This window comes from Rhinopithecus roxellana, chromosome 9 (assembly GCF_007565055.1).
Source record: "Rhinopithecus roxellana isolate Shanxi Qingling chromosome 9, ASM756505v1, whole genome shotgun sequence".
NCBI classification, from domain to species: Eukaryota; Metazoa; Chordata; class Mammalia; order Primates; family Cercopithecidae; genus Rhinopithecus; species Rhinopithecus roxellana.
The window spans coordinates 136,597,776-136,608,169 of NC_044557.1; positions in this window are offsets into that span (position 1 = coordinate 136,597,776).

Below are 10,394 nucleotides of genomic sequence, written 5' to 3' on the forward strand. Positions count from 1 at the left end.
CCCCTCCTCCCTGCTCCACCAGGAAAGACTAAGTTGATCCCTAGAGATGACTTTTGACTCTTAACAGCCTGAAGACCACACAAGGGGAATCCACATAACAAGCTCTATTAACTAGCCTGCATCTATATTTGATTTGCCACAATTTGCCACCCCTAGACACTCAGGATCCTTCTCCTTTGTCTTGTCACATTTTTTTTTAGATGAAGTTTCACTGTTACCTAGGCTGGAGTGGGATGGCGGGATCTTAGCTCACTGCAATCCCCATGTCCTGGGTTCAAGCAATCCTCCTGCCTCAGCCTCCCAAGTAGCTGGGATTACAGGCACGCACCACCACACCCAACTAATTTTTGTATTTTCAGTAGAGACGGGGTTTCACCATATTGGCCAGGCTGGTCTTGAACTCCTGACTCAGATGATCTGCCTGCATCAGCTTCCCAAACTGCTGGGATTACAGGCGTGAGGCACTGCGCCTGGCCCTTTTCACTTTTCTAAAAATGTATTGTTCTTTGTTAAAGATGCCATATAAGCAGGAGTTCTAAGCTACCTCTTTGAGAGTTACTCTTTCCCTGAGTTTTCTCCCATGCACATATGAGATATGTGTGTTAATAAACTTCTCTTCATTTTTCTCTTACTAATCTGTCTTTTGTTACAGGGGTTCCAGCCATCAACTTAGAAGAATAGAGAGGGGAAATTATTTTTTCCTCCCCTACAGTTTCCAGCTGTAATATTTAATGATGCCATCACTTGCCCAGAGCCACACTGCTAGACAGATCAGTGCAGGACAAGCCTTTGCCTCCTCAAATGATTAGGTTGATGGCAGAGGCCACCAAAGATTAATCTGATCACCAGAAGCCATGGGCATGAAAATGGCTGTTTTGCATGATAGATAATATACACTTTTTCTGTTTCTCCTTGACGTGCTGCTGGCTGGGGAAGTAACTAGTTCTAGATGAGGTAGGAGATGCTCCTGGTTTCCAAGTGAAATTGATATTTCCCAGATGGTAGGAGTCCAATCCAGATTGCTCAGGGGCTGGGAGAATGACAGAGGGAGGGAAGGTTAGAAATAATCATAAATTCTTCTTACTATTGTTTCTAGATGGAATAGCATAAAAAGGCCAACTCCCAAAACCGACCGCTCCAGCCTGTTATCCACCAGGTAAGAGGGGGGTTGCTTTGAGCCTGACCCCTATGCCCCCTCAGGATACCCACCTCCCCAGTGTATGGAGACACCACGTCCCCCATGCCCCAGTTGCTCCCTGTAGCCATGCTATTGGGGGAGCAGACAGGACTATTGATTTTCAATTCAAAGACATTTAGAGGCAAATTCAACCAACTCTCAATTCTGTTAGGTGTAATTGATCCAAGCTTTGGAATGAATTACCTTCAAAAAACAGCTGACACTGCACTTAATAATCCAGGGCCTTGGAATGGATCACCCCCAACCCACAACTAATTGGCAGAATATGGAAAATAAGCACTAACTCATGGAATTCATTAACATTACCACTTAAAGGAATGGTTAAGCTATACGAATTTGGAAATGCAGAAAGTGACACTTATGTGTGTCATCTGGCATGGAGTAGTGGAAAATTCCCTAAACTGGGAAGCAGAAGATAAGGGCTCTGTCACTAAATCTGCCACTTAGAAGATGTACGTCCTTGGGCAAGTTGCTTAGCCTCTCTGGGACTCAAATTCCTACCTTTGAATTAGATGATCTCTCCGTTCCCTCCCAGATCTGGTATCTTATAACCTCAAAACCTATGTAGCCTGAGACAAAACTCACAATTTCTACAGAAAGATGTTACCAGTAAGAACGCTCTTGCATCTTAATGCCATAAACAGAACTGTCTGTTCTGCTCGAGTTGATAGACGGGGGTGCCGTCTACATAGTTAGTGGTCTGTCATCTGGGGCCTTCATTGTATTCAGCTTTTTTCCTCAGCAAGGAGCATAGTACTTGGCACATAGTGGGACCTCAATGTTGAGTTTATGAGTAAATGAAGAGTCATGTCTTAATGCAGAAATTCTCAAATTTTGGCAAAGCCTAAGAATGCGATTTCCTTGATCCTGCTTCCATTTACTAATCTATCTGTCTCCTCTTTAAAGCCACATCTCAAAGGAGATTATCTGGATCAGGCACTGTGGCTCAGGCCTGTAATCCCAGCACTTTGGGAGACTGAGGCAGGAGCATCACTTGAGCCTGGGCAACATAGCACAACCCCGTCTCTACAAAAAAAAATATTTAAAAAATTAGCTGAGCATAGTGGAGCGCACCTGCAGTCCCAGCTACTCAGGAGGCTGAGATGGGAGGATCACTTGAGTCCAGGAGTTCGAGGCTGCAGTGAACTATGATCACACCACTGCCCTCCAGCATGGGCCATAGAGCAATGCCCTGTCTCTAAAAAATAAATTAATTTTAAAAATTAGAAAATAAAAAGAGTTGACCTGCTGACTCCATTTCCTCACTTCCACTCCCTCCTCAGCATGATCCAATCCATCCCCCTATTTAGAGCCACTGAAACAGTCCTAGGCTTACCAATGACATCTTCCTTGGTACACCAAACACGTCTTTAATAGCCTTTATCATATCTGATCAGCATTCAACTCTGTTGTCTGCCTTCTTCTGTTTGTAGAAGAGGCAAAGCCTTGGCCAAGTGCAGCAGCTCATGCCTTTTTTACTCATAAACTCAACATTTGAGGTCCCACTATGTGCCAAGTACTATGCTCCTTGCTGAGGAAAAAATCCCAGCACTTTAGGAGGCCAAGGCAGGCAGATCACCTGAGTTCAGGAGTTTGAGACTAGCCTGGCCAAACATGGCGAAACCCCATCTCTACTAAAAATAAAAAAATTAGCCAGGTGTGGTGGCAGGCACCTCTAACCCCAGCTACTCGGGAGGCTGAGGCAGAAGGATCTCTTGAACCCGGGAGGCAGAGGTTGCAGTGAGCAGGGATCATGCCATTGCACTCTAGCCTGGGAGACAAGAGTGAAACTCTATCTCAGAAAAAAAAAAAAAAAAGAAGAAGAAGCAAAGCCTCATCTGTGGCTTTGCTGAAACCACATGTTTAAGGTTTCCCTCTAACCTCTGTTACTGCCCGTCCTCAGCATCCTTCGCAGGCTCACCTTCCTCTCTGGCCACCGACTGCTGGAATGCCTCAAAGCTCTGTTCTACAAGGACTCCTTGGACTATTTCATGCATCTATGTGCCACTGACTTGCAAATGAACATCTCCAGATGAGACATCTCTGAACACCAAGCATGTGTCTCCAAAGGCCTCCATTATCACCCAGATATCACAGAGGCCTCTCAAATGCAATCTGGCCGGCTCACTGATAAGGAAACAAACAACCCAGTGAAAAACTAGGCAAAACATTTGCGAAGACAGTTCAGCAAAGGAGATATACTTATATCAAATAAGTGCATGAAAAGATACTCCACACTGTCAAACCACACCACTACACACCCAATAGGATGGTCAAAATTTCCATACACACACACAAAAACAAAACCTGGCAATACCAACTATGATGCAGGTACAGAGCAACTGGAACTCTCATACTCTGCTGGGGGGAATGTGAAATGGCTTAGCCATTTTGGAAAATAGTTGAGCTGCTTTTTATAAAAAGGCCAGGTGAGGTAGCTCATATCCCAATCCTAGCACTTTGGAAGGCCAAGGCAGGAGCATCACTTGAAGCCAGGAGTTTGAGACCAGACTGGGCAACAGAGTGAAACTCTACCTCTACAAAAAAATTAGAATAAAAATTAGCCACGCATGGTGGCATGCGCCTAGGACTCCAGCTACTTGGGAGGCTGAGTTGGGTGGATCCTTTGAGCCTAGGAGTTCAAGGCTGCAGTGAGCTATGACTGCACCACCACACTCCAACCTGGGTGAAATGACCGAGACACCGTCTCTAAAAAAAATAAGATAGGCCTGGCATGGTGGCTCACACCTGTAATTCCAGCATTTTGGAAGGCCGAGGCAGGTAAATTACTTGAGACCAGGAGTTCGAGACCAGCCTGATCAACATGGCGAAACCCATCTCTACTGAAAATACCAAAATTAGCCAAGTGTGGTGGCGTGTGCCTGTATTCCAAGCTACTCAGGAGGCTGAGACATGAGAATTGCTTGAACCCAGGAGGCAGAGGTTGCAGTGAGCTGAGATCGAGCCACTGTACTCCAGCCTGGGTGACACAGCAAGACTGTCTCAAAATAAATAAATAAATAAAAAGTTAAAAAATATATAAAATAAATAAATAAGATAAAATAAAAAAATATAGTTAAACATAAGCTTCTATGAGCCAGCACCCCAACTCTAGGCATTTACCCTAGAGGAATGAAAATCTCAGCTCACATAAAAGCCTGTCCATGAAACTTTACAGCAGTGTTATTCATAAACGCCACAACAAAGGGGGTACACCCAAACAACACCCTACTGCTTAGGAATGAAAAGAAATGAACTATTGACACACACAAGAGCACAGATGAATCTCAAATACGCTGTGCTAAGTGAAAGAAGCCAGGCCCCAAGGATTACCCACTGTATGATTCCACATTGGGACATTCTTGAAAAGGTAAGAGTATAGAGGCCAAGATGACACCAGTGTTGCCAAGTTTTAGGAGTAAGGAGAAGATCTGACTACCAAGGACAACCTGGGGAAGTTTTTGGAAGATGAAATTATCATGTGTCCTAATAGTAGTAGTGATGATGTGGATCTATGTATTGTTCAAAATTATTAGAAATGTATATTCTCCAAATAAAAAAAAAAAAAAAATTCTGAGTTCTGGCCGGGCACAGTGGCTTATGCCTGTAATCCCAGCACTTTGGGAGGCCGAGGCGGGTGGATCACCTGAGGTCAGGAGTTCAAGACCAGCCTGGCCAGCATGGAAAAACCTCATCTCTACTGAAAATACAAAAATTAGCTGGGCAGGCTCACACCTGTACTCCTAGCTGCTTGGATCACTGAGGCAAAAGAATTGTTTGCACCTGGGAGGCAGAGGTTGCAGTGAGCCAAGATCCCACCACCATACTCCAGCCTGGGCGATACAGCAAGAGTCTCTCTCAAAAAAAAAAAAAAAAAGCCAGGTACAGTGGCTCACGCCTGTAAACTCAGCACTTTGGGAGGCCAAGGCGGGCGGATCACAGGTCAGGAGATCAAGACCATCTTGATTGATACAGTGAAACCCTGTCTCTACTAAAAATATAAAAAATTAGCCGGCTGTGGTAGTGGGCGCCTGTAGTCCCAGCCACTCAAGAGGCAGAGGCAGGAGAATGGCGTGAACCCAGGAGGCGGAGCTTGCAGTGAGCTGAGATCTCGCCACTGCACTCCAGCCTGGGTGACAGAGCAAGACTCTGTCTCAAAAAAAAACAAAAACAAAAACAAAAACAAAAAAACCTGAATTCTACTGTGAGTTAAAAAATTAAAATACAGTAAGTCCTCAGTGAAATCAGGATGTCCCTCCACCCATCCCCACCATCACACTGTGGTCCTCCACCCTCCAGCTCACCTCGCACCTCACCCAGCTGGGAGGTGACAGCTCCCTCTCTCGCCACTCCCGGAAGTGCCTCAATCTTCCCATTTGCAGCTCCCCACCTCACTTACACTTTCTCAGCCAGCCCTTGATACCAGTTCTCTTGGACTTCTGTACCTTCCTAGCTAGTCTCATCATTTCTACCCTTGCCTGCTTTCAGCCAGTGTTCCATGTAGCAGCCAGAGAGGACTTTTAAAAACACAAATTAGGTCATTGCATTCTTTTGCTGAAAACTTTTCAGCAAATTCCCATTGCTCTCAGGATGAAATTCAGAGTCTTTAGGGCCTGTCTCCTGCTTCTCACTCTGGCCTCTCCGGTGCCTCCACTGCACTCATCTTCACCCTAGCATGCTGGTCTTTCATTTCCTCAGAAGCATCAAGTGTCACGCTCCATCCAGCCCCAGAGCCTTTGACATGTACCTTTTTTGGTCTAGCAGTTCTTCTCTTCTGCCACCCTGCTATGTTGATTAACTACCACTTTTCTGCCACATTTCAGCTCTAGTGTTCTTTCCTTCTTGCGATTTCTAGCAGTTCCCAGGCTAGGGCAGGTGCCTTTTAAAAAAAAAATGTTTTCATATTACCTGGAATTTTTTTTCAGGGCCCTTATAGCAATTTGTAACAAGACTGAAAATGTCCTGTTCATCTAAGACAGTAGTTCTCAAATTGTGGTCTCTAGACTAACAGCATCAGTGTCTCCTGGGAACTTGTTAGAAATGCACAATTTCAGACCCTGATCCAAACTTTCTGAATCAGAAACGGCGGGGAGGGGTTCCTGAAGTCTGCATTTCAACAAGCTCTTTAGGTGATTCTAAAACACTCTCAAAGTGGTGAAGAACAACCATCCTAGTATATAACTGATCGTTCTATGTCCTTGGTAATGAACAACCACAAGAACTGGGTTTAAACCTGTTTAATCAATCAAGGATAACTTAATTGAATAACTATGCTTCTTTGAGCCAATTATTTTCAGTCAATTAGTGATTAACCATTTACATTGTCATCATCAACAATAAAAATAAATACTTACATTCATATAGGGTAATCAATTTAAGGCAGCTTTACAAGTTACCTGATTTGGTTTGCATATTTGCTCTGTGAGATCATTAAGGCAGTCATTATTATCCCCATTATGTAGTGAAAAAACTGACATTCAGGAGGTTAGGTAAATTTTCTCAAGTCACACAGCTGGCAAATGACAAAATTAAGGTAAAAGATATCCAGCCTCTAGTCTAGCACTCTATCTGTTGCACCAAGCTTTCAACATGTGTAAGCAATCATTACTGTAGAAGTCGGCTTTATGGATATTATACCAGTGTGCAATAAAAGTAATTTAGAACTGACCTCCTTTTAGCAGAAATGTAAAACCTTTTCACCTCCCACATTAACCCATTTTGTTATCCCCTACTCCACACTTTGTGATAGTAAAGGATGGCATCATCCATCCCTCTCAGCGTGGAGTCTCCACCCTGCAAACAAGGATGAGCACAGCCTCCGTGTTCTCAGTGTGATGCGCCTGGTGGAGAACCTTCACCTGCCAGTGGGGGCTGGGTGGAAGAAGAGAACATCAGACCTCTTGGCTGGACTCACCTGGAATTTAGCCCTGGAATTTACAACACACAGCTGATGAAAAATTCTGTGGCTTGCCCCTCCCAGGAACGTACCATACCCAAAAGTGGGAGCCAAGGGGAGAGGGAGCCTTGTGTTCTTGGCTTCACCTGCCTAGACTGGAGTTTCTGCCACAGTCAACTCTGGGTAAGGAAGGAGTTATGGTTCAAATGCCATGGACTCTCACTGTTCTCAACAAATTTTACTCCATTTTCTTGAATAAATGTTTATTTATTTGCTATATACTCTTAGGACAATTTCCAGAGACTTTAAATACTGAGGTTTGAAATATATTTTTCACCAGTTATGCTGGTTTTGCTGGAGACTGTGGAGCACCTCGTGCGGCCATTCTGGAAGTGGAAATGTAAATGTTTGTTGTTTTAAGATGCTAAGATTGTGGTAATTTCTTATGTGGCATAGAAAAGTATTGTGTGGGGAACTAGTGCTCCACAAAATTTACTTTAAGAAACACTGATATAAGCTAATTAAGCACTGAAATAAGTTGAGAATTAAATTAATTTAAAATGATCATATTGAATGATTAATGGAAAATATACTGATTGTACTTATTTCAACAGTGAAGTATTTTTAGATATGATTTTTTTTTTAGACGGAGTTTTCACTCTTGTCGCCCAGGCTGGAGTGCAGTGGCACCCTTGGCTCACTGCAACCTCCACCTCCCACGTTCAAGCAATTCTCCTGCCTCAGCCTCTCGAGTAGCTGGGATTACAGGCACGCACCCACCACGCCCGGCTAATTTTGTATTTTTAATAGAGACAGGGTTTCACCATGTTGGCCAGGCTGGTCTTGAACTCCTGATCTCAGGTGATCCACCCACCTCGGCCTCCCAAAGTGCTGGGATTACATGCATGAGCCGCCACACCAGGCCCTATACATTATTTTGAAAGAGCATATGAATCTCATCCCGTGGCCAAAGCACCACCACCACCTAGTGGCAGCATCTATGAATTACAAGCAAATATATTTTGGAAGATTAAGCCAGGTTAAGTGAGCCAGACTGCACATTTTGGATGAAGCTGAGACTTAATTTCTATCAATATATAAAAATAAAAATAATAAGCAAATACTTATTACCAAAATATTTAATAAACGTTCCTTTAAATAGATAGCTATACTAGTATATTTACTCTTTTTATATTTAAGTACTTGTCAAAGAAACTTGGAGAAGTAAAGGTATGTACATTGAATTAGCCGGGTGTGGTGGCTCATTCCTGTAATCTCAACACTTTGGGAGGCTGACGAGGGCAGATAACTTGGGCCGAGGAGTCTGAGATCAGTCTGGGCAACATGGCGAAACCCTGTCTCTACAACATATATGCCTGGCATGGTGTTGTGTGCCTGAAGCCCTAGCCGCTTTGGAGGCTGAGGAAGAAGAATTGTTTGAGCCTGGGTGGTTAAGGCCGCAGTGAGCCGTAATCATTGTCACTGCACTCCAACCTAGGGAAGTGAGACAGACCCTGTCTCAAAAAAAAAAAAAAGTACATACATTGAGGTTGGGTGCAATGGCTCACACCTATAATCCCAGCACTTTGGGAGGTCAAAGTGGGAGGATCACTTAAGCCTGGGAGTTTGAGACCAGCCTGGGCAACATAGGGAGACCCTGTCTCTACAAAAAAATTTTAAAAATTAGCTGGGCAAGCTGGGCATGGTGGTACATACTTGTAGTCCTAGCTACTTGAGAAGCTGAGGTGGGAAGATTGCTTGAGCCCAGGAGTTCAAGGCTGCAGGGAGCTACAATCATACCACTGCACTTCAGACTGGGTGACAGAGCAAGAAATTATCTCTAAAAAAATTTTAAAAACAAAAAAGTATATATATACACATACATTGATATTTAGCCATAAATGAAGATTAAGCACTTTCAAAATATATGAACGGGGAAGTAGGATTGGGTATTAGAAGTCGGATTTACACAACAGTTTTCAGGAATATAGCTACTTTGTAAAATAAGGAATACCTATGTTCAGTATTAACATAATTTAGGGTTAAAATCCCAGGATACTTTTCTGTTAGCATAATATATCTCTTAGAAGTTCTCGGGCACTTGAAGAGCAGTACAGCTGCTCTGGACTTCATCCAACTTAAGCTAATATCTCTATAATTCTTTATACGGCTAATAAAGTCTCTGGAGTTTTCTCACTGTGATTAAATGCTAGCAAAGACCTTGCCAAAGCCACTTAGCAAAGAACTGGCATGGTAGGTTTCCAGTAACTGAGTGGCCACAGGCAGTCATAGCAAAGATGAGAATCAAGTTCTGTGGAAAATATGTCACATCTGAAAAAAGAGTCAGCACTGATTTCTGGCATTGCGGATTCTGCAGCCAGGGCGTCCCCTGTGCAGTGTTTGCTGAAGGTAAATGGAATGTATCACTACTGCCTCGTTTTCCATTTTTAATTTACGCTGCTCCTCTAGAGAACTATAAGAGTTTTTATTTTTCTCCCTTTACAAGAAAAATCAAGTAACTCACTCACCTCATGAATTATTTGGAATATGAAGAATCAGTGATGCAAAGCAAAATGTTTTCCAAACAAATACTGTCAACATCCCTTTTCCCTTTAGAATAGAACATGTTTTGATACATTATAATTCTGGCAAAGTCTTCTCCCCTGGACTTTAGAGTGGGGAGTAGAGGTCAGATTCCGTCAAGCCAAAAGGAGATCCGTGTTGTTGATATTCTGTGTCTGATATTCACAGACGGATGGAAATGGTCATTTCCTAAGATTTTCTTCCTGTTTGAGAAGACCCACTGGCCTCAGCAGTCAGCACGTTCAGAGCTGGATCAGCTGTGAGGGTTTCAGTTGCAGCTGACACCTGACTGGTAACTTCACCTGGGAACCAGAACTCTGGGTGTAGTTTTGGCAACTAGTCAGTCCGTAGCAAGGTTAATAACCAAGAACGGAGTCAGAAAGCCCAGATAAGCCAGACATCTGCTGAATCTAGAGATCTTCATGGGAGCATAGCCTTGGAATCTCAGACCTAAGTGACAAAGTGATTGCCAGGGAATATGCAAGGCGAAGTCAGAAGTGAAAAGAAACGTGTCTTAGAACAACTTATCCCAGCATCTCCTGGTCTGATCCATCTTGTCACAAGCAAGGCCAAGAGAGGGTAACTCTTGATATATTCTCTCTTTATATTTCAAAAATATTTACTATGGACTAACAAAACCTGTAAGTATACCAAGAATACAAAGATAAATGAGAGACTTTCAAAGCTAAAAATGGTAGATTGGACATAAATACCTTC